The sequence below is a fragment of the Ochotona curzoniae genome, unplaced genomic scaffold (assembly GCF_017591425.1).
Source record: "Ochotona curzoniae isolate NIBS_2020 unplaced genomic scaffold, NIBS_Ocur_1.0 scaffold_4506, whole genome shotgun sequence".
In the NCBI taxonomy this organism is placed as follows: domain Eukaryota; kingdom Metazoa; phylum Chordata; class Mammalia; order Lagomorpha; family Ochotonidae; genus Ochotona; species Ochotona curzoniae.
The window spans coordinates 78952124-78977241 of record NW_024467119.1 but is presented as its reverse complement, the minus strand read 5'-3'; the positions used below and the strand labels follow the sequence as shown (position 1 = coordinate 78977241).

General features: G+C 38.3%; 1 protein-coding gene across 2 annotated transcripts in view; it reads left to right on the top strand.

Annotated features, from left to right (window-relative positions):
* FBXW7 (F-box and WD repeat domain containing 7) overlaps positions 1-25118 on the top strand; it is a 197550-nt gene that overhangs the window by 48873 nt on the left and 123559 nt on the right. The window contains exons 1-2 of one of the 2 annotated variants that reach the window (XM_040966611.1): positions 15196-15213; positions 20016-20062. The gene's annotated coding sequence lies outside the window, so the exon portion shown is untranslated. Of the gene's footprint in view, positions 1-15195; positions 15214-20015; positions 20063-25118 lie in introns of those variants that run through there. The other variant, XM_040966610.1, reaches the window with a different exon arrangement.

Here is a 25118-nt window from a genome sequence, read left to right as displayed (position 1 = left end):
ATATTCTTGGTTGACAATTGTTCTGTTTCAGTATTTGAAAGATTTTATTCCATTCCCTTCTTGCCTGGAGCGTCTGTTCTGATAAGTTAGCGGTGATTCTGATGGGCCTGCCTCTAAATGTAAGCTTGTCTTTGCTTCATGCTAGCCTCAGGATTCTTTCTTTGTGTTCATTGGAGGAGAGCTTGATTACCACGTGTCTGGGAGAAGATCTTTTTGGGTCAACCCTGTGGGGCGTTCTCTGGCCTTCTTGGATTGGGACTGGGCTCATGTTCCAGGCATTTTGGAAGTTCTGTATAATTTCGTCGAGCACTGGTTGTATGCCTGTCTCTCTTTCCACTCCTTCTGGGAGCCCCATAATTCTGATATTTGACTTTTCCATTTGGTTGTTCAACTCTTGGTATGCCTTGGACACCTTGCGTAATTGTGTCTCCAGTTGGTTAATGATTTGTCTGCTTTCGTTTTGGGAGTCTTCCAATTCGGATATCCTGTCTTCTGTTGCAGTGATTCTGTTGGATAAGCTTCCCAGTGTGTTTTTGAGGTGTTGAATTCGGTTTTGAGTAATTCTGTTTCTGTAATTATGTGATTTTTGAATTCGTTAAGGTCTTCCCATTGTTTTTCCTTGTCTCTGAAGAGTATCATAATCATTTTTCTGAACTCCTTCTCTGATACGTCTTCAGTTTCTTCATCTGTAATCTCTGACTGACCAGGCCTTTTGGTGAGTTTTTGGAGCAGCACTGGCTGCTTCTGGATCATTTGTCTTCTTTCGCGGCATGGGTATCTCTGCTGCCACCTGGTGGGTGACCTGAAGTATTGCTGGTCTAGTGGGTTTCGTTTTTGTTTTTGTTTTTGTTTGGTCTCAGGTTCCTCCTGCTACTGACTGAACCTGTTTCTCTTTTTACTTGCAGCTCAACCTAATTGTGGTAGTCTGTGTTTGCCAGGTTTGGCCTCCTGCTGGAGGGGGTGGGGAGGGTTCTCTTTGTCTGCCTTTCACAGAGGGAGGACCACTTCCTAACCGCTTGGCCGGTCCTGCGTCTTGCCAAATGTAGGCACCTTCCCGTTGTAGCGGCCCACCCAGTTTCTTCCCTGTGATAGCAGTTCACCAAGGTTTCTGCAGTCTAGGGCTCCCGCACTGCTGCTCTCTGGCTTTCCACAGGGGAGGCACCTTCCCTCTGTACTGATTCACAATTCACTGCAGCTCGTGCTAGCCACCTACCAAAGTCTGCAGTCTAGGCCTCCCTCCCTGTCGCTCTGTGATCCCAGTGTTTCGCGACTGCTCCACTGCTGCGCGCCGTTTCTCTCGGTCGTGGCGGAACTGGGGAACTTCCCATAGTGTTCCCTGTGTTTCTTCTCCTCTCGGGCTTCCTGCAGCCTACTCGCGCCCCTCTTTTCCAGGACCTTCTGCTACGTCCCTCTAACCCCGGCGGCCATCTTGACTCCCGATTTCAACTAATTTTATAGTTTCAGGATTCACACTTAAGTTTTTAACTTATTTTAAGTTGAATCTTTTTTTTTTTTTTAATAAATGATGAGAGATAGGAATTTGTTCTTCATATGGGTATCCAATTTACCAAGTGCTCTGTAGTGAAAAGACTTCTTCAATTTGTGTTCTTAGCATCTTTGTCAAAGATCAGCCGGCCCTAGATTCATGGCTGGTCCCACTGGTGTAGGTGCCTAGCTTTTTGTGCTGATGCCACGCTGTCATAATTACAGTAGATTTTTGTACGTTTTGACATGAGCTAGGTTGATCTCTCTTGCCTTGTTCTTTTTGCTCAAGGTTACTTGAACTGTTTTTGTTTAAATTGGTAAATTGTATTAATTTTGTTTTAAAATTGTATGTTGCTTACATCTCTTTATAACTTACTTTTTAGACCCATTATTCAAGATTTATTCATTTTTTTGGTACGTGAATTGGTTCACATCACATTTAGTTTCTGTTTTAAAAGTCTCTTTTCTCCCCAAGTAATCATTGATCTGCATGGTAATTCCTTCAGACTGAGTAGATACTGTTTCTCATTTTTTTTTTAATTTTGATCCTAACTTTTGTTGATTTTTGGCTGTAGTGATTATGTTGATGCTTGTAAATTATGATTTTCCTGGTTGTACTCTTGTTTCCACATTTGTTAGCTGTTATTCTTCTGTAAGGAAGAGTTTCTGTTTTCCTTCATTATCATTGTGTGCTCATGGTTTTTCTTTTTTCTTGTTTTTCTGGTGGGCTGAGTTACTCATCTGCTTATTTCCTGGAGCCTCAGTTGTGTTAAAATTTCATCAGCAGAAACTCATTAGCCTGGTCAGTGCCTCTTCGACATGTCCAGTCATTTTGAGAGCATTTATTTGATTTCCGGCACAACAGAAAGTCCCATCCTTACCCTGGTGATCTTCTGCTCTGGGTCTGGAGTTGGCTGTTTCACCAAGGAGCCTGTTTCTCTTGGAGGGGAGTGGTGTTTATAAACCCAAGCTACTGGGATGGTGTGTTCTGGAGAACTGGGCTCATTGGTTCGACATTGGGCAGAGCAAGATGAAAGCGCTGCTGTTTGTATTTCCAATCCAGCACCACGGGGTTTGTAATCTCCTGTTGCTGTTGCATGTTTGTATTTGACTTCTTCCACAGTGAGTATCCTGGTCACTAACATTAATATACTACATGTATGTATAATAGTTGAATTATTACACCACTTCTACCATTTGTTGATTAGATTTTACTAAAAGCAAAGCTTAGGATTCTGGGCATGCTTTTGTTTCTAGAGCTCTTAACTATGAACCGTGAACATACTATTCCCATAAGTTTTGTTGATTATACTTTTCTACCACCAACAGGAACACTTAATCCTGTCCCTAACAAGGCCCCTATTGTGGATTTAATGAAAATATTTTGAGTGTGGCAAATAACAACATGGCTAAAAGCCATACTCAAAATATATAAACATGCATACTCAGAAGTCTTATTTTCTTCTATTCTTTTTTGTCATTTTCACTCACTCTGTAGGTAATCAATTTTGTTATTAGTTTCTGGTTTATTTTTTGGTTTATCTTTAGAAAAATAGGCATTTAATATTTATGCATGTTTTTATTTGTATGTATTCAATTCCTTTTAAAATACAAACAACATACTAAAACAATATGCACTTTTTCTTTTTAAATGGTCTTGGCATTAGCAGAGAGCTGGTTCTGAAATGGAACAGACATACAGCTTGCTGGCGCCTCAGGAGGTGGCTTAACTTGCTGTGCAATAATGCTAGTCCTGAGTACGTTCCTTTCTTAATTTTTTTGGAGGTTACCTCGTATCAATTCATAGAAATATTCCTCATTCTGTTTCCCACTGCTGTACGGAATGTAGGGAATTCCACAGTTTATTGAACTAACTTTTTTTTCTTTCTTTCTTTCTTTTTTTTTTTTTTTTTGTGGAGGTGGGGAGAGGGGAGAGATTGACAATCATTGTAGTACCAAAAAATGCCAAATAAATTGATTTCTCTATTTGGAGTTGTATCTTCTGAGTAAATTGCTAGAATTTGATATTGTTGTGGTAAAAGTGAAGCGCATAGGTAGTTTTGTAGGTAGGTATATATTTTTTTATTTTCTCTGTACAAAAATGATAGCATTTTACATTTTTTCCTGCAGTTAAGTGAAGGCCTGTTTCTTCATAGACTTTCCAACAAGGTGTTCAGTCGCTTTTTGTATTCTTACTAATATATTTGGCTTCTTGCAAAATTCAAACACACATTTCTCTGTGAATGAATTTGGGAATCAACTTACTGATTTTTGAGAAAAATAATTTCTTGGTGTTTTTATTTGAATGAAGCTATTCATTGATGCACTGTCTAAAATTAGTGATTTCTTTCCATTTTATCTTTCACAAATGTTTTAAGGCTTTCGTCACAGAAGTTGTACTCTTTCCTTAAATTTATTCCAAAGTTATATTTTTTGTTGTTCTTGCTTAATAGTGTACAACATGAGCCCTTTTTAAAGGAGAGTCAAGCCTATGGACATCTTCATCCAACTGTTTTGTCTCCTTGGTATGATATATTTAGTGTTGGCCTATGTTATATTTGTTGGTTTTCTTTCTCAACATAGCCTTTTTTTTATATACGTTTTTAGGAGGATTGGTATTTTTGCTTTAATGAACTGTATGCTCTCTTTATGATATATTGGGGTGTTTGGCTTGTCAGTATGAGCATCTGTTGACATTAATTTATTGCCTGCTCAATGTCAATGAGCTGATTTTTCCTTGTACTTTGTTGGCTGCCTTTTCTTCATATTTAAAAAATTCCATTATAAGGCTGGCATTGTGGCATAGTGGGTAGAACTGCTGCATATGGGCAGTGGATTGAGCACTAGCTGCTCCACTTCTGATCCAGCTCCCTGCTAGCAGCTTGGGAAAGCGATGGAAGATGGCTCAAGTGCTGGGACCCCTGCTACCTGTGGAGGAGACTTGAGTGCTCCTCCTGGTTCCTGGCTTTTGCCTGGATCAGCATTGGCCGTTGCTGTCAGCCACGGAGTGAGCCAGGGGGTGGAAAAACTCCGTCTCCCCCTTCCCATACCTTTAACTTAGACTTTTAAATAATCTTGAAAAAAATCCATTATAACATGTGTGAAAGTACAGTGTTTAGTTAGCATTTTTTGTCTTGGTCCATATGTTTGTTTTTAATGATAAAATTAAAGTATATTCAGGATTTGTCAAAGTTTATCAAACTTTTGCCAAAATTTTCTTAACCTCTGTTTTACAGAATGAAGCTCATTTTGTGGTTTGCGATGGGTTGTGCGTAATATGTGTCCTTGAGTTCTACCAGGTTTAAATTTGTGTTTGATAGTCTTGATACTGATAAGGTTGCCTGACTAGATGGAATGTTTTTGAATTATATATATTCATTGCTTGAATTTCTTGAAGAAGCTACAACAATTGAAAAAGCTACTTTGAATGTGGCTGTTTAGAAGTCTTGTGCCATCTTTCCTTTCAGTTCTCTCTAAAGAGAAGTTTTCTATTTTTTTTTTTTTCTTGAGGTTTCCTCAAGAACTCTCCCTTTACTCCCGCTTTTTAATTTTCTGGTTTTACTAGAATGTGTTTCTGAGGCAGTCTTTTGTCTTTTCCTTCAATTTTGTTTCCACTGAAATAGGTCAATCATTTTCATGTCTTTCTGGTATTTTCTCCATTTCTGTTGTGGGCTCTTCAATTTTTGTTTTTAATATCTGTAAATGCCTGTTACAGGTACCTACTTCTTAGAGTGTTATTTTACGTGCTTCCTGGAGTTTGAGCTGTTGGTGAGAATTTTCATTAGCCGAAGCGTTTTGATTTAGAGTTTCTGTTAGGTAGTTTTGGTTAATGTGGCCTGCAGCTTCTTGGCTGAGCATCACTGGTGGTTTAGAAACAGGTGAGGGATGTGTTTGGTTTATAGTAGTTCTTTCTTGAGGAATGCTATGGTATTGGTAGTGTTGTGAAGCGCAGTCTCCTTTGCTCGCAGGTTAGGTTGCTGTTTGGTGGTGGTGACCCGGGAGGAACAGGCTGCACTTGGCGTTTCCTGTGGCTTTTGGGCTCTTTGGAGAAGGGGGATTTGTTTTTGCAGAACCTTTAATTTTCACCTTTTGTTTGTTTGTTTCTTTTAACTCTGAAACTCTAAGGGATGCCACATCCAGGTTACTCCGCTCTTCTGGAAGTGTTGTCTTTCTGGGAATGCCATCTTTCTGCATTATTTCCTTTTGTCATTTTCAGTTGCAAAGGGGACAGTCTACTTCCCAGACACCCATTCCCAATTTTCGCACTTAGTGACACACTTCCATTGTATGAGGATTATCCTGTTTCTCTTACTTCAGGCTCGGTTTTCCTTTTTTCTGTCTGTGTGTGTGTGTGTGTGTGTGTGTGTGTGTGTAGATTCTGGATTGTTCTTAAGAGCTTGCTTTGCTGGAATTTTACATTCTTCATCAACTTGTATTTAACTTGGATTCTGTTATTAAATTGCTAGTTATGTTGTGGTTTGTGAGTAGTTTTACTTTCTGTGTTGAAGTTGTGCCTTGCCTGTTTTTTGGAGGATATGTAGAAAAATTTGTATATCTATTGGATTTGTATTGCCATTACCCTAAGGAAATTAAAATGTAATCACTTCACTGTTATCTTTCATGGGCCCCTTTTTAAATACTCAAATTTAGAGTTTCACTGCCAAGTAGATCCATTTTTTCCTTTATGTTTTTGCTTTTTGGTTTTTTTTTAGTATCCTTTTTTGTCTTCTGAAATTATCCCATATTGTCTTTTTTTAATTTAAAGGTTTAATTTAGATTTTTTGTGTTTAGGGTAAAAAAAAATTCAACTGGGAAAGTTTCAGCTGGGCTGAGGTGGATGATTAATTGTAGCTGAGCCATTCTTTTAGTAGTGGCTTCCTCTTGATGGCGGTTGTCAGGCCTCTATGCCTCTGCAGGTCTGAATTGGAGATTTGTGTTTTGTTTTACTGGCCTGTTTTCCAGAATGCTACAGTTTTTACTGGTCTTCATATCTGTTAGTAAGTACCCTTTCTTTTTACTCTAAATTTTGGCGTCAGCTTGCCTACTTCTTCAAAACATCTTATTTTCATCTAAGCTTTTTTAGGGGATTATTGGACCTTTTAAAGTTGTAAACTGTAGTAAAAGCACCAATTGTTAGTCATAATTGTATTTACTGAAACAAGATACCTAACTAACATGGATGTGTATTATTAATCTTCAGCAGTTGTAACATGATGGCATTAATGTAATATGTTGGTTTTACAGAGATGAAAGTGAAGCTTAGGAAACTAAGATAATTTTACTTAATAAATATTGAGTACCTTTATTGTTAGATGGCTTCCTATGAGCTAAATGAATAAACTGATGGAATACAAAGATGTAAAGTGATTATAAAATGGACTTTTAAAATTATTTTGTTTGTAACAATTTAAATGAATTAAAAAAACCTCACATCAATTACAATTTGCAGGATAAACAAAAGGGTAGAAGGACCCTAGATCTAGCCTGCTTAAAAAATCGTAATTGATGTCTACCTTGTAGCATCTAATTTTTCTTCGTTTATATTTTAATCTTATATGTAAGTGACATGATAGTTATACTTCATGTAGAAAACAAAATCATGGGCCCGGCATAGTAGCCTAGTTGCTAAAATCCTTGCCTTGCATGTGCCAGGATTCCATAGGGGTGTTGGTTTGTGTTTCCATAGGGGCAGCTCCACTTCCCATCCAGCTCCCTGCTTGTGGCCTGGGAAAGCAGTCGAGGATGGCCCTAGAGCCCTGGGATCCTGCACCCATGTGGGAGATGCCGAAGCTCCTGGCATCTGACTTTGAATTGGCTTACTTCTGGCTTTGCGGTCACTTGGGAAGGGAACCAGTGGGTGGAAGATCTTTTTCTCTGTCTCTCCTTCTCTGTAAATCTGACTTTTCAATAAAATAAATAAATCTTAAAAATATAAGAAAACGAAATCATGTCATTGAATATACAATATTGTGAAGTATGTATTTTTAGATTATCACAAAACTGTATTTTCACAGATAGATTTATTCAACAAAAGTGAACCATTTTGGATAGGTCTCAGTAGTGGGGTATAAAGACTGAATGGAGATCATGTTTAAAAATGTAAACTTTTTTTTCAGAGAAAGGAGCTTCATTCTAATTTTGCTCTACATTTTTTTGATTGATTTATTTTTTTAATTGGGAAGTCAGATGTACAAAGAGGAGCAGAGACAGAAGATCTTCCATCTGCTGGTTCACTCCCCAAGTGGCAGCAACGGCCAGAGCTGAGCCAATCAGAAACCAGGAGTTAGGAGCCTCTTCTGGGTCCCCAACGTGGGTGCAGGGTTCCAGGGCTTTGGGCTGTCCTCAACTGCTTTCCCAGGGGGAGCTGGATGGGAAGTGGGGCTACCGGGATTAGAACTGACACCCATATAGGATTCTGTGTTCAAGGCAAGTACTTTAGCTGCTAGGGTACTGCACTGGGCTCTGCTCTAAATTTATATATGATGGACTAGGTAAGGGCAAAGAGTCTCAGTAGTGGCATAATAAGTTGGTATAGGTACCATTCACTCTGTACAACAAAATGAAAGAATATGACATAGTCAGAGTACGTATACAAGTTTATGTTTTCTAAAACATCATAAACCCCTAGAGACTTAACTCATTTAGGTTATTTGATGTAATATTATGCTTATTTTTAATGCCTGTGGGTTTTTTTGTTTTTGAGGCTGGCAACGCGTCTTTAGTTTTCTGACTATTTACACACAAAAGTAATTGAAGATAGGAGATATAGGAGTAGAGTCTTAGAATTGCTTGAGTACAGAGCTGTGCAGTCGAATTTTGTTCTCTGTCTCTTTCTCCCTACCTTACCACCCCCCGCCAGACTTATTTATTTTTTATTGGAAAGGCAGATTTATAGAGACAGAAAGATCTTCCTTTTGCTGGTTCACTCCTTGAGCGACTCCCATGGCCATAGCTGAGTTCATCTGAAGGCAGGAGCCAGGAGCTTCCTCTGGGTCTCCCCCACGGGAGCAGGGTCCCAAGGCTTTGGGCTGTCCTCCACTGCCTTTCCAGGCCGCAAGCAGGGAGCTGGATGGGAAGTGGAGCAGCAAGGCCACGAACCTGTGCCCATATGGGATCCTGGCAGTTGCAGAGTGAGGAATTAACCCCTGAGCTTTTGAGCTGGGCTCTGTTTTTCCTTGGCCATATTCCCAAGTAGTTATATTTGGAAAACTTTGCAGTTACCTGATATACTTCTTTATTGTAATGTTTGGAATCTGCTGTATGTTTAGATTTTTCTTTTGGAAATAAACCCATGGCAAGGATGTAGACATTATTACATTAATTTCTGTAAGGGAAAGAGTTTGTTAGAATTAATTTTGACATGTGAGACAGTGTGTTTTTACAGATTTAATACATATGTAAAGATTACCTTTTCTAACCTTATTTTTTAAAAGATGTATTTGTTTATTACTTGAAAGAATTACAAAGGAGAGACAGAGACATTTCCCATATGCTAATTCACTCCCAGAATTGCCACGATGGCCAGAACTGAGCTGCTGTAGGCTGGGATCCATGGGCTTCCTCTTGGTGCCCCACATGGGCGCAGGGGCCCGAGGCGTTGGGTGAGCCTTCAGTGCTTTCCCAGGCCTGAAGAAGGATACTAGGTGGGAAGTGGAGCAGCTGGGACTCAAATTTGATATCCAGCATTGTAAGAAAAAAAAATCCTCTGAAGAGCTTTCATAAATAAAATTCTGCTACAGGTGTAGAAATAGAGCCCCAGTAGGCAAAATAAGAAATGAAAAGAGAATTGTATACACATACACAGGCACAGAATGTAGAGTTTGCTTTGTTGATATAAAGAGCCGTATGTTTCACAAAGGGAACAAGTTTGACTCCATTGAAAGAAGACAGGTAATATCTGACCAGCTAGTAGAAAAAATTTGTACCTTACAGCAATTTTAACAATGTAATAAATGCCTCTAAAGTTAACATAAATTAGAAAATGTTTGAATAACACAAAAACGTTCATACAAATTAGATGTCTACTAGTAAAGAAATGGCTAGATAAGCTGTGGTGCATCAGTATCCTGAAGTTGTAACATGTTGATGTAAAACAGTGATGTCTTTGTGACCTGATAGGACAAAATTCCCAAAACATATCCTTAATCCCTACAACATGTTCACATTTCAATTAGCTCTGTTGTTCAGTTTGAAAACATTACACTTATCTTATTGGGAAAGAAAAAATTTTTCTGTTAGATTTATTTATTTGTATTAGAAAGTCAGATTTACAGAGAGAAGCAGAAACAGAAAGATCTTCCGTCTATTGGTTCACTTCCCAAAGGACCACAATGGCTTGGGCTGAGCCGATCTGAAACCAGGAGCCAGGAACTTCCTTGAGATCTCCCACGTGGGTGCAGGGTCCCAAGGCTTTGGGCTGTCCTCCACTGTCTTCCCAGGCCACAAGCAGGGAGCTGGATGGGAAGTGGGGCTGCCGGGATATGAGCTATGGGATCCTGGCACATGCAAGGCAAGGGCTTTAGTCACCAGGCTGTCGTGCGGGCCCCTGAGCAAGAAATTTAAATTAATATGTTAATATTATTAGGAGCCAGAAATTTCATGTAGAAGAACGATGAAAACTTCCATGTCTTAGTCTTTAATTATTCTTTGCCAGTGAAGACATCTAAGGCTTATTAGAAAAATACAAGGTGCCAGTTCTTGGGAAAATACAAATCAAGCGAGAGAGTAAGAAAGTGTCATGAACTGATGGTTTACTTTCAGATAACCAACCCAGAGGAGTTGGTTGGTTGCCCACCACCAAAATCCAAGCAACTCAGTGGTTATCTGCCACGTATTCATGGACTTACATAAGCATCACATAAATTTTGATTGTAATCAGTGATTAAAACTATAAAAACAGCCCATGAGTCCAGAATCACCGGAAGAGAAAAAGAAAAAAGAAAAGCTTTGTCAAGAGAATTGTTGAATCAGTAGTCATAATATGTTGGCTCCAGACAGTTGGGGCCAGAAGTATATATACATATATATACATATATATATATATATATATATATACACATATATATATACACACACACACATATAGTTGCCAAGTTGGCAATCTCCACAACACTTACTATGACAAAGAAAAGAATAAAATGTTCATTTACAATAGATCTGTCAAGTTGCTGCTTCAGCCAAGTGACCCAGGCTGTATGGTAGGATAATCTAACGCCATGTTTCTTGTAAAGATGCAATATGGAAGGAGGTAGCTTTTGCTTCGTTATCTCCTGTGTTCTGAAACCAGCTGGTTAGCAGAGCTTTCTGGGAAGTACAGGCAATTGTTCAGTTTCACTCTGGGAAACAATGAAACAAATGCAGGTTGTATGAAGTATTCTACAAGAAAACTAGCCAGAATACCTCACCATATCAACATTTGAAGGAAAACGCTTGTGGATGTGGGGTTATTCGAGGGTGGTGGAGACCAAGTTGATGAAACAGCCAAATACAAGGATGAATTTTGGTTTGAGTTGATCTGGCCGCCCATCTCTCCACCTGCAGAAGCTGACAAAATGGAAGATGTCTTGGGGATAGTTGAGGAAACAAATTGTAACGTATTCATTTCAATTTGAAAAATATGATGCCAAGTTATTTTTTTGTTTGTTTTCTTTGACCATATGTCATAGCTAATGAATGTATTACATTTGTAAGGTTTTTTATTTATATATTTAATAAATTTCAGTATTTATTAGCACTTTTTGTTTTATAAATGCATTCATTTTCAAATTTTACTTGAAAGACTGGGAGAGAGATTAAAAAGAGATCTCCCATCGTTTCATTTGCTTCCCAAATATCCACAGCCTTTGCACCTAGGCCAGGCTTAAGCCGGGAGTCCTGAACTCAGTTTGGGTTTCCCATGTGGCTGACAAGGACCTGGGTATGGAGCCATCATCTTCTGCTCCCAAGAGTGCCTGTTGGCAGGAAACTGGACTTGCAAGCAGAGTGGGGACTCAAGCTAGGAACTCGAGTGTGGGGTATAGCTGTTCCAAGCAACACCTTCATCACCTTGCCTGGTGACTGCTACTGTGAGGCTGTTTTAAAAGGTACTGTATTAGTCAGCTTTTGGTTGCAACAATGAAATACCTGAAGTAACTTTATAAGTTACTTAGTGTGCAGCTCTGCAGGTTCAGATATGTAGTTGAGCAACCCCGTTGGTTTGTGTGTGACAAGTATGGTGGCTGGCAGTGCAGAGTGCATGTGAGGAGTCATGGAGGGCAGAGAGGGAGAGAAATGCTGTGTTGTAGAGCAACTGTTTTCTGAGAACTGAACTCCACAGGCACTGCCCCTGGCCCTAGGACCTGCCACTTAGGCTCTGCCTTAAGAGTTCCACTGATTTCCAAGTGCCACCTTGGGAACCTTGTCAGAAATTTCATGTCCAAACTAATATCCAAACCATTACAAATAGATTTTACCACTTAATAAAGTCTCCATTTTATGTATATATAAAATATGTATGTAAATATTTTTGTCCTTTGTTTCTTCAAGAAGCTAGTGCAATTTATGAGAGCCCAGATTATGTGTAATTGTCTTTCAAAGTAGCTTGCTCCAAAGAACTTCTACTGCCATTATTATTACATTCTGTTTTGTTTAATAGCTGTGTAATCAAGTTTGCTGTTCTGGCTTATTGTTTATTAGAGTGCTGCTTTCAACCCATAGTTTAGTTCTTCAGTCTGAGAATAGCAGTTACACAGTTAATTTTATTAAAGCAAGATTGTTGTCAGAGAGCTTTCTATGCCTGTTTTTTTTTTTTTTCCCCTTCCAGTTTTAAAATAAATTACCAGGGTAGATGTTTGACACATTGGCCAAGATGCTGCTTGGGGTACCTGGGCTTGAGACCTGACTTCGCTCCCTGTTGTGGATTCCTGTTTCTGTGAATCCTGGGAAGCAGCGAGGGGTAACTTCCATAGTTGTGTCCAATGCTTGTCTCCCTGGAAGGGGAGAGAAGGAGAAAAGGACAGGAGAGGAAGTGAGAGTGAATCAGCCCCTGAAGCCTGTAACTGCCAGAATCGAGCCACAGATCCAACCCAGGTTTGCCTCAGGGTAAGCAGGGAAAGCAGGGACCTGGCACCTTAGCTGTCAGTTACTGCCTCCCAGGGTCTCTGCGTTAATGAAAAGCTGAAATTGAGATTTTGACCCTGGACATTCAGCATTCCAGTGTGGGAATATGGCTGCGTTTTAACCAGTGTGCCAGGTACCTGTGCATGAGTTTTTTGTTGATTTTTGTATAAATACTTTGCAAATACATTTGCAAAACATTTGCAAATGTTTTTTTTCTTAGTGTGTTCTATGTTTTTATATCATTAAGTCTATTTTTGCAGAAGAAACCTTTTTCTTTTTGATAAAATTTTCTTGTGAATTGTATTTTTACAATTTTTTTTTTGCCTAAAGTCTGAAATTTTTTTCCTTTTCCTACCAGATGTTTTATTATTTCATTTTTCTGTGATCTGCCTTGCATTACCTTTTGTATAGGTTATGAGGAATGAGTTGGGTGAACTGTTGTTGTTTATGAATATCCAATTGTTCTAGCAGTGTTTGTTGAAGACACTCTTTCCCGTGGTTGACTTACCTTTGTACTGTTGAAAGAAAGCAGTTGTTGGGGTGGGCGTTGTGGCATGGTGTGTTCCTCCCTTTTTTTCTAACCTCTTGGATATTAATGCTTAGTGCTGTATTGGCTCTTCAGCTTTGGCTCCTTGGATTCTGCTGCAGTCTCCTGCTAATGCACTGGGAAGGGAACCAATGATGGTCCCTGACTTGGTCCCTCCCCCCGAGGGAGACAAGAATAGATTTGTTGGCACCAGCCATCAATTTGCATTTGGGAATTGGGCCAGTGTATGGAATATCTACCCTCTTTTCTCTGTCATTCTGCCTTATTCATAAATAGCTCAGTAAGTAGGATCTAAATATATGTCTTAAGAAATCAGTGCTTATATCTGTATCTTTCTGGATATGCGATTCTTTTGATCAACATGTGTGCCTTTTTGCTGATACCTTATTTTGATTATTGAGGTGTGGAGTAATTATTGAAATTAGTGTTCCTTTTTTTCCTAAGTTTTATATATTCTTATTTTATTTTTGTTTTTGCTTTCCTGTGTAGTTTTGTTTGTTTGTTTTTAGATTTATTTTATTAATTTGAAAGGCAGGGGGAGGAGGAGATAGGATGACTTCCTTCTGCTGGTTCACTCTCCAGTTAGCTATAATGAGTTGGGCCAGGCCAGGCCAAAGTGAGGAGCCAGGAACTCTTTCCAACTCTTTCGTATAGCTGACAGGTGCCCTAGTGCTTGGGCCATCTTCCATTGCCTTCCCAGGCACATCAGCAGGGAGCTGAATTGGAAGGGGAGTAGCTTGAACTTGAACCAGTGCTCTCATGAGATGCTGGTATGGCAGGCTGTGCCTCAACCCACTGCTCCACACTGCCACTCCGTTTTCCCTGTAACTTTAAACTACACGCATATAGCAACTGGCACTTCAAAAATATTCAGAAAAAAATTATATCCATATCAAACATGTACAGACTTTAAAAAAAATAATACAAGATGAAATTTATGTACCATGTATATTATAATAAGTATCCTAAATAGTTTAAAGTTGGTTTAATATGTACAAAGATTATATATAAACACCACACCATTTTTTAATAAGAGATTTAAGTATAGATTTATTATTGACGGGTGCAGGAGACAAGCTTTTGTGAATACTCAGAGTCAGCCAGGTTCTGCTGAGATTTTGAGTATTGTATTTACTCTACAGACCAATATGAGGATAATTGACATTTAAACAACATTGAGCCTTTCAATGTGTGAACATAGTGTATTTCTCCGTTTTGTAGGTCTTTCACCAATTTTATGGTTTTTACCTTACAGATGACTACACAGTGGTATTTTTTAAAATAATAAACTTATTTATTTTGTGATTATGTTTATTACATAGTTGAGAAGGATACATGCCCATGTGGAACACTGATTAGGGAGGTCATAGAATGGGGGAAAGTGGATGAGGCCGTTTCCTCCAATTTCCTTTTTTCTTCCTGCATCTGGGGAAAGTGGGGAGGGAACGGGAGAGGGCTACTCCCAACAGCCCAGTGGCATCAGTACCTGGGGATGGGGACCAGCCAGCTGATGTCATCCCAGAGTCTCCGATGTGGCATATGTTCTGAGGATACTGCTTAAGTGGTTTTAATAGTTCTGAGATGCTTTTGATTACATTGCTCCAAGGTTGAGGAAATCTTTCCAAGATCCATTGGCTGACGTAGCTGTGCATTGCTGGTTGATAGTTAAGTACTTTACTGTTTTGATTTTTAATGTGGGGTGGGTATTGTGGTATAGTGGGCAATACTGTTGCCTTCCCATGGCATCTCAAATGGGCACCAGCTTGTGTCCTGGCTGTTAAACTTCTAATCCAGCTCCCTGCCAATGGCATGGGAGAAGCAGTGGAAGACAGGCCAAGTGTTTGGGCCCCACACCCACGTGGGATGAAGGACTTGTGGTTGAACTTAAGATTCCCGTGACTGTGGAAAACTATAATTAGTTCTAGGAGCTTTTTTGTAGAGTCCTTTGGAATTTCTACGTAGACAGTTCATGCCTGTTAACAAAACCTTTTTTTTTTCTTTGTTTCATATTCATATATCTTTGTTTCATTTTCTTTTCTAATTGCATGCACTAGGGTTCCTGCAACACAGTGCTGAATAAAATGGTGAGAACATTCAGCTTTGTTTATGGTCTTTCATTAGTCTTTTATTATCAAACATAATGCTAGTTGTTAGGTTGATTTAGTTGTCCTTTATGAGATTACAGAAATTCCCTGTGTTCCTGCTTTGCTGAGTGTATTTGTCTTTTTATTTGATTAGATAATACCTCTTTTGCAGCCATGTAGCTTCTCTTGTTTAGCTTGCTAATGATTTATCCCACTATTTGCTTTTAAAATACTGACTCCACTTTGTATTCTTGTGATGAATCTATCTTACTCGGTGATGAGCTGTATATTATTCATTTCTTTTGTATAGTTACACTGGAGTTACTTAGATTTTGTTGAAAGTTTCTATGTATCTTCATGATGGATTTTTTTTTAAGGTTTATTAGTTATATATAGAGAGAAGGAGAAACAGATCTTCCGTCCGCTGGATCTCTACCCAGCCACAGCTGGATGGTCTGAAGCTGGGAACCAGAAGCTTTTTTCTGGTCTCTGCCTTGAATGAAGGAACCCAACACCATGGGCCATCTTCCACTGCTTTCCCAGGCCAGAAGCAGGATGCTAGATCAGAAGTGGAGCAGCCATGACATGAACTGGCCCCCATATGCAATGTCAACACAGATGCAATGTTAACACTGCAGGCAGAGGATTCATTTGCTATGCCACTATGCTGGCCTGGTGCTGTCGTCAGTGTTTTTTGTCTTTGGTATTCTGAATTGGGAAGTGTTCCCTTGTAAGACTTATTTTTTTTTTTTTTTTTTTTATTTTTTTTTTTAAAGATTTATTTTTATTATTTTTTCATTGGAAAGGCGGATATACAGAGAGGAGAGACAGAGAGGAAGATCTTCCGTCCGATGATTCACTCCCCAAGTGAGTGCAATGGGCCGATACTATGCCGATCCGAAGCCAGGAACCTCTTCTGGGTCTCCCACGCGGGTGCAGGTTCCCAAAGCTTTGGGCCGTCCTCTGCTGCTTTCCCGGGCCACAGGCAGGGAGCTGGAAGGGAAGCGGGGCTGCCGGGATTAGAACCGGCACCCATATGGGATCCCGGGTGTGCAAGGCGAGGACCTTTAACCACTTGCGCCACCGCGCCGGGCCCAAGACTTATTTTTTATTTGAAAGGCAGAGTTACATGGAGAGGGATGAGGGGAAGGAAGGAGAAAGGGAGAAAGTGAGAGAAAGAGAGATCTTTGGTTCATTTCCCAAATGGCCACAGGGGCCAGAGCAGGACCAGTGCAAAACCTAGAGCCGGGAGCTTCTTGTCCTCTACGATGGTGATGGGTGCCAAGTGGTTGGGCCATTCTCTGCTCATATGGAGTGCTGGCATCTCAGCCAGCAGTGTTTGCCAGTTGCTCTGGAGCACCCTCCGTTTCCCCCACATTGGGGTAAAGCCCACTTATTTATTTTTTTTTATTTGAAAGGCATTAGGAGAGACTTGATCTTGCATCTGCTAGTTCATTCCCCAGATGGCTGCAGTCAACAGAGCTGAGTTGATCTGAAGCCAGGTGCTTGTTCTTTGTCGCCCACATGGGTCAGAGTCCTGAGAACCTGAGGCATCCCCTGCTTCCCTCCCAGCCCATAGCAGGGAGCTGGATTGGAAGTGGAGTAGCCAGGACAGGAATCGGTACCCACAAGAGGTGCTGGCACCAACAGGAGGCAGAAGAGGATTAGCTTGTTGAGCCACCTCACCTGCCCCCAATTTATTTATTTTTATTTGAAAGGTAGAATTACACACAGACACACACAGTGAGATGGAGAGCAAGAGTGCTAAGTTTTCTTTCATGTATGTTGGACAATCCGGGTGAAGTAACTGTTCTTGAATGAGTATTGTAGTTTGTATCTTTCAGGATCACATGATCTGTTTTATCTCGGTTGTTGAAATGTGGGCATGGAGATGGTCATTTGTTTTAGTGTTGCAGCAATACCCTTGCTTTTATTCAGAGATTTGTTTCTCTCCCATTTCTTGTTTTATGTGTTTTTTTTTTTTTTTCTGACCCAGGACAGTTTTGGTGAACTTCTCCATTTATTTTCAGTCCCATTGATTTTTGCTCTTTATTATCACCTTCCTGTTGCTTCAACTCAGGTTGAATGGCTCCTTATTCTTTTTTATATGGTGGAAGCTTACCGATGAAACTTTTCCTTTTCTCTCATAGAGAAGAAAAAAAGTAGTGATACTACTTTGACCACAGTTTGGAAAAATTTTTTTGAGACTTTTTTGAATCATGCATGTGATTATCGTATTTAGGTATAACGTTGAATTTCTGTATTTGGGATTTTCTGTTACTCATATACACCTTAACTTCATTTTAATTGGGCGATATAATTTTGTGTTTTTAGCTTTTTAAAAAGCGTATCAAGCCATGCTTTGTAAGTTAAGTGTTTTATGTACAGTTGGAGGAAATGTAGGTCCTGTGTTTTGGAGATAGAGAGATGTTCCAGCTGTTTTATAAGACCAGACCTTAAGTCCCAGTAGCCAATCAATAATATAAAAAAGATACTGATATTTAATGTGCAATTTTGTGTACAGAGGTAAAGAGAGGTAGGTTTTTTTTTCTTTTTAGCATTTGACCTTTTAAAGCTCAAGATTACAATAATTGAATCAACTTATATAAAGAATATCATAGATGAGCTTTTACCTGCTAATCACCATCTACAGCAAGATGCCTACTCTTTAAAGATTTATTTGAAAGACAAACTTATAATGAAAAAAGAGAAAGAATGAAAGATTTCCATCTGTTGGCTCACTCCCCAAATGGGTGCAGTGGCTGGTATTGTGCTGGTCTGAAGCCAGAAGCCAGGAGCTTCTTCTGTATTTCCCATGTGAGTGTGGGGACCCAAGTACCTGGTCATCTTCTGCTGCTTTCCCAGGTACATTAGCAGGGAGCTGAATTGGGAATTAGAGCAGCTGGGACTTGAACCTGAGTCCATATAGGATGCTGGTGTTGCAAGTAACATTTAATATGCTAAGCCACAACCACTGCTGTGACGTATAGATGATGTACAGTTTTGGACTCCTCTTGTCAACCTGTTTTTCTGCACATACGTGCATTTTTCTGTTGCATTTGGGAGTAGTATTGCTTTCTGTACTGTTTGCACCATTTTGTATCTCTGCCTGCAGGGTATGAAAGTGACAGTTGATGCCCATTCTTGTGTACACTGGTATTGTTTATTTCTAGATGAAAATGAGTCATTTTGATGGGTATTAGTGGTATCTCATTACAATGTTAAATTTGTATTCTCCTGATGCTCCTGATAATTAGAAAAGGTGTTCAGAATTCTCTTGTGAAGTGTTATTTGGTTTCTAGCTTATCGTAAAAGTTACTGCCCCTTTTCTTGATGATCTGAAGCTTTCTTTAAGATTAAATATATTTTGTGTGTGAACCATTTGTTGGACTTGTGCACTGCCATTTTTTTTCCTGTTCTATTTCATTTTATCCCCTCCCTCCCTCCTTCCCTTCGTTCATTCCTTCTGTTCTTCCTTCCTTCCTTTTTTTTTTTTATCAAAGAATACCTTTTACCTGTAATGAAATCTATTTTATTTTGCTTTTTAGTGTATTCTTTAAAAAAAGTCTTGCCTAATTCAAAGTCATGATAAGATGGTCATAGAATCTTCATTATTTGCAATTTTATATTTGATCCTCCAGTTTGTCTTCTTACTCCCTGTTTTCATGGCCTATGGATAGATGTCATTAATTTTATTGCTTTTTAACAATAGTGATCTCTTTCAGTATGGCTTACTTATAAGGAAATATTTTATTTTTATGTGTGTTACTATAATATGTGGTGTGCAACATTTTCCGCTAGTTAAGATAGATGATTTTTATTCTGGTGACTGTTTAAATGGAATTTAAAAACAGATTCTTTTTATGGCTTTGAAAGAGAAAGTTTTAATTTTTAGGACGCAATATTCTGCCTTATTTGTTCTTTTGTTTTTGAAGTTTCATGGTGGTAGTTTTAAAACATTGGGTTGTGGAGTCAGTTGTTGCTACCGTCATTAAGCAGATGACATACTCACGATAAGGCATTCTGTGATTTTAAAAAAGTGTATGTAAATGTTTCGAATTCTAGAGAAAAATGCCTGACCAGTAGGGAACTCTGTAAATATTATTTAGTGCTTTTATTTTTGAGTTTTTGCACTTAAGATAACTTGAGGCACATCTGAAAGGATTTGAAATGCAAGTTTACTGTAACACTGTTTACAGCTAACTTATAAGTAGTGATGTTCATTGGGTAGATTATACAATTGTGTTTTATGGATAATGTATATGTACATATATTTATATAAACATACATATAATTACTATAATCCTAGGATGGGATTTGAAATGTTGTTTCTTAAGTGATTTCTATGTGAAAATAGAATAATTTGTAAAATATTTTCTACTTCTTTGGTTCTACTTAAAAAGTTAATTGTATTGCAAAGCAGAGAGGCAGACCCACATACACACAGGGCAGATGCCTGCTTCTGGCCTAAAGTTCTTCAATTCCTGAGAGATTCATCCTTTTTGTTGTCTAGGGGATGCTGCCAATGTTTTGATAATTCATTAGCTTCTCTAAATATCACATTTAAAATTCAAGTTAATTATAATGTTGTGAAAACGTCTTATGCCAAAATTTTAGTACCAGCCATGAATTTTAAATTTTTAAATACAGACATATTACTCTAGTAAATGGAAATTTTAGGTGGCTTTAACAGAGCAGATGAAACCTTTTTTTTCAATTTTTACATTTATTATTATTATTATTATTATTATTTTATGATACAGATAGGCTCCTGGTATAAAATTATTATTTTTTTTTTTTAGGGAGTTCCAACCATCAGCAAGATTCTAAAAGACTACATAGATATTTGGTGAGTACCTGTTCTGATGTTATATTCTTTTCTTGTTATTAAAGTTTAAAGACATGCTACATGAGTGATATTTATGATAGCCAATGTAAGTTGCAATTATCATTTATATTTCTTTTAACTTTTACCAGGATGCTAGACTTCTCATTGCTTCTGTGACCCTTCTGATCCTTTCTGCACATGATGTTCAGAAACTCTTTTTGTGTGCAAAGTTAAAAAAATGGTTTTAGTGGGCAGAAATGCTAAGGTTTTGTAATAGTTGTCAATTATTTGCTAACACTAGTTCAGATTTCTTCTTTAGTCATCCATGGACTCTTTCAGTATGTTTTGCTTGCTACAAAATGGCAAACGCCATTATTGGGACCAGGTTGTATTTTGTTTACTTCCCAGTTTCTTTGTTGCAAGAGTAAAATATGAAAAATGTTGTAGATGTCATATGAAGAGTTTCACAACCTATCATTTCATGAAATGAGTTAACTTTTGCATTTTTAAGTAAAGATAGATTAATTAATCAAAGAATGTGTTTTCCTTTAGCTGTATAATGTTTCAGATTTGTTTGCATAGAGATTATAAGTGCTTTGGTTAATAATGATAGATCTTAAAATTATTAAGTGTACTTCAAAAATGGGAGAGAAGTACATAGACATTATGTAATCAAATGGTTAATATGTGATCTTTGGGTGGCTGCTTCTAATTTAGTCCATAAAAGATATTTAAGGAATACATTTATTTGGCATAGATTACTCGAATGGGTTTCTTGGAATAGATTTCCTAGATAGGTGAAGAAAAAGCTGCATGTTTGGAAATACTGAGCGTGGATATCGGTTATTTTTGTACCAACTGAAACTTATCTTTTAACTTCATTTCCACAGACTTTTTGAAGTACACTCATAATTAATGACAAACACTAACTTTTATACATTTTTATGTGTTTAAAGCAATAAATATTGTAGCCAAATGGTGTTTTTAAACTTCTAAAAGTAATCACAGTGGCTGATTAAATATTCCACAATTATACTATTTGGCTTACAGCATTTTTTTTTTTGTCACAGGAATAGCAGTTGTATGAGCATGTGACAGTCTCCCATACATTTTTATTCATGTAAAATGTGGTAACCTGTTTATAGAGATGTGTTAGAGAAGAGTCATTACTGTAATTTTCTTCCATCAATGCATGTATTTGAGTTAGAGGGAACCTGTTGTCTTTGTATTAAAAATGTTTCTGATGCTTATTTCATCTTTGCAAATTTAGTTATTTTTAGTGACATTTATATTGTGATATAAGTTCAACCCTCTGTGTATATTTCATTGATATTTTTGCAGAATTGCAGAGTTGTACAATTATTGTTACTGCCTAATCTTAGGATATCTCAGTCTCTCTTCTATCCATATCTCCCACCTCCTAGTCCTAGGCAGCCACAAATATATCAGTTTGGTCATTTCTGAACATTTTATAAAAATGAAATAATAATATTTGTTGTTTTGTGTCTAGCTTTTTTCACTTAGCTATAATAAAGTGTGTTTGTCAATATCTCATTCATTTTTGTGACTGATAATCCATTGCATACCACATTTTGTTTATCTTCTTCAGTTGATGAGTTGTATCGTCTTATTGTGGCTGTTAGGAATATTTCTGATGTGACCATTTTTATCTGGTATAAGTTTTTGTGAAGACTTAGGCTTTAGTTTCTTTTTTGTATATGGATATGAAATGGATGTCTGATACAGTAACACTGTATATAATTGTTTTGAAGAAACTGTCATAATGGTGCACTGTTTTATAATCCCATCATCAGTGTATAGGTATTCCGAGCTTTTTTTTTTAAAACATCCTCTGGGCATATTTTGTGTTGTAGACACCCTAGTTAATGTGAAGTGGTATCTCACTGTGGTTTTGATTTTTCATTTTCATAGTGATGAATGGTAAGCATCAGCTTGCATGCTTATTTACTTTGTACTCAAATCCTTTACCTATTTAAAAAACTAGATTGTATTTGTGCGATATGAACTTTAGGTTCTTATTACACAATTTTCAAATATTTTTCTCCTATTCTGTGAATCATATCTTTACTTTTTTGATGATGGCTTTCAGAGCTAAGTGTTTGATGAAGTCTAATTTGTTTGTGTTTTTGATTGCTGGTGCTTTTGGTGTCATATTACAAGTTTATTTTAAAATACATATTCACTGAATGCTTAGGTGTATGACAAGCTTTTAATTATTTATAGGACTCTAAGAAAGCATTGATGTTTCCTGTGTTTGACAGCTAAATCCCAAAGGAGGCAATTATTTTTGCATCTGTGCTTCAGTTCCTCAGCTAATTGTTTTAAGAAAAGCCTTACGTTTTGATTCTGTGTCTTACCAGGAAAGTATTAGCTCTGTGTGAGATGCTTAATGACACTTGTGCATTTATTTAGGTTTGTGGGTTAGCAAAGGGCGGAGCCATCCTTGATAGTTCAGGTGGCCATGATTGATGCATGTTTGATTCCATCCCATAATAAACCATTGTCTTTTAGATGTTGAGATTTATCAGAGTTCTTTATGTCTGTCTTGTGATGAAAAAATGCTTGGAGATTCTCATTGATTTTAGATATATACAGGTAATTGGCAGGCAAAAAAAAGCATATTGATGTTTTACAAAACTACATATGCTATATGTAAAGTTTTCCTTATAATAAGTACATGATTTTAAAGTTTCTGTGGGATTACATTTCTAACTTATTTTTGATAATTATGTGAGTTCTGCTCTTCAGAAAGGGTTGACAGCTGAAATTCACGTTTCTGTTTTTCTTTTTTAACTGAGTACATTTTTCAACTTAGTTGCAGCTTGGTTGACTAAAAGCTGGCTTGAGATGTCAAGGGTCCCTAACACAGTGCTCATGGCATGATTACAACCAAGGGCAGAAATCCTCAAAGTAGCAGAATACCAGGGATGTGAGTCTTGTGTCTGAATACAACCGCTACCCAATTCGTTGGCTGACTGCCAAACTATTTGGATACTGGCATAATCCATAGAGCTTTAGACCGAAAGAAGACAGCAGTCTAGAAGGTGAAATCAGTTGTTGCACTGCAAGGGAGTCGGCATTAGCAGTTTTGAGTTCAAGCAAGGCTGTTAGACCTCTGTAATTCCTAAATCAAAGCCAAACAGTCCTTTGAAAGAATTTAACAAAAATCAGAGTTGCTATATATACTATGCTGTTGGCAATGTTCCTTTCAACCAAAATTATTAACTATGCAAAGAAATTGGAAATATTGGGGTCAGGGCTGTGACAAAGTGAATAAAGCCATTGCCTGTGGTGCCAGCATCCCAAATGTATGCCAGCTTAATTGTGGCCGCTCCACTGTCAATTCAGTTACCTGCTAATGTGCCTGAGTAAGCAGCAAGGATGGGTCAAGTGCTTGGGCTTCTGTGTTCATGTGGAGTGCTGGACAAAGTTCCTGGCTACTGGCTTCAGACTGAACCTGCTCTGCTTCTTGTGGCCTTCTGGGGAGTAAACAAAAGGATGGACAACCGCTGTGTCTCTCCCTGTCTCTCGTAAATCTGCCTTTGAAATAAATAATTCTTCCAAAAAAAAAAAAAGAAGAAGAAGAAGAAAAGAAAGGAAGAAATATATTAAAAATAAGGCCCATTTCCAGACAAAGGAAAAAAATCAATATAAATTAAGGTATGGCTGGACATTTTAAAAATCTTTAAAGACTTCGAAACAACTTTAAGTTAGATCACAAGAATTACAGAATCCTTTGCTTAAAAGGATTAGAAAATAGCCCCAGTGAAAGAGGATTTGAACAGAAAAGCAGACACTACAGAGAGTACGCAAGAGGGGTAGGATGTGGTGAATAGCCACTTAGGATACCGAGCCAGTGCCTAGTTGTGGTGCCCGCTGCTCTGCTCAGGATCCAGCTTCCTGCTAACACACATCCCAGGATATGGCAGCTGATGGTTCTGGTGCTTCATCTCTGCTGTCCATGTGGGACCTGGATGGAGCTGTAGGCTCCTGGCTTTGGGCTAGTCCACTCCTGATTGTTGCTGTATTTGAGAAGTGAACCAATAGGTGGAGGGTTTCTCTTTTTCTGACAAATAAAGGCAAACCTTTTTTTTTTTTATGTTAAAGAAGAGTAAATGAATTTTAGGGTTCAGAAAAGCAGTGTCTGTTGGAATTCCTGCTTCCCATCTGGTCTGCCTAGGCTTGAGTGCTGGCTCTGCTCCTGATTCTTTGCTGCTCATGCACACTCTGGAAGTCAGCGGGACATTGCTCAGTTAGATGGGTCCTTGCTGCTCATGAGGCAGACCTGCATTGAGCTCCTGCCTCCCAGCTTGGCCTTGGCTGAGTCAAGTCAGCAAGCAGTGAGAACACTTCCCCCCACCTCTGCCTTAAATTTAATTTGGGTAAAGAAAAGTAGTTTGGAGGTTGCCTACCTTTTAATCAATTTTATATGAATAAAGCTTATTAGCTTGACAGCTAGAAAGCAGAAAGAGTAGAGTCACTTAAACAGAGTTTGAGAGACCTGCGAGAGCACACCCAGCTTTGAGCACGCATCAGAATGGAGCTTCGGGAGAGTTAATAGTGTCTGGCAGAGAGCACCAGTTTACATGTCCTGGAAGCACAGCTGACATCCGAATTGACACACAGGAAAAACTCTGGCCATGCATTGACGTGGCCAAACTGCCCAAGACAGCGAGAAAATCATGAATTCAGCAAGAGCAAAATAATGTCCTGAGGTTATCAAGGAGTCATTTAGGCTAGGAGACATGGAAAAAGTATTTTTAAATAGCTGAAAGGAATGAAACTATCAAGTATACAACCAGCCAAAATTAGAAGTAAGAAACCAGGGCGTTTTACTATCTGACCAACATTATGAGCAATTATGAGTTTGTTGTCATCATCCTGAGTGCAACCTACAGGAAACAGGGAACCAATATCACAGCTAGTAAGTATATAATTTATTGTAACTTTTATAATCAACAGGAAGCCATCTGTTTTTCTTATTTTAAAACATTACTAGTGATTTAAAGGAAACTTTGTTATTGTGTTGTTGGAGCATATAATATATGTATGAAAT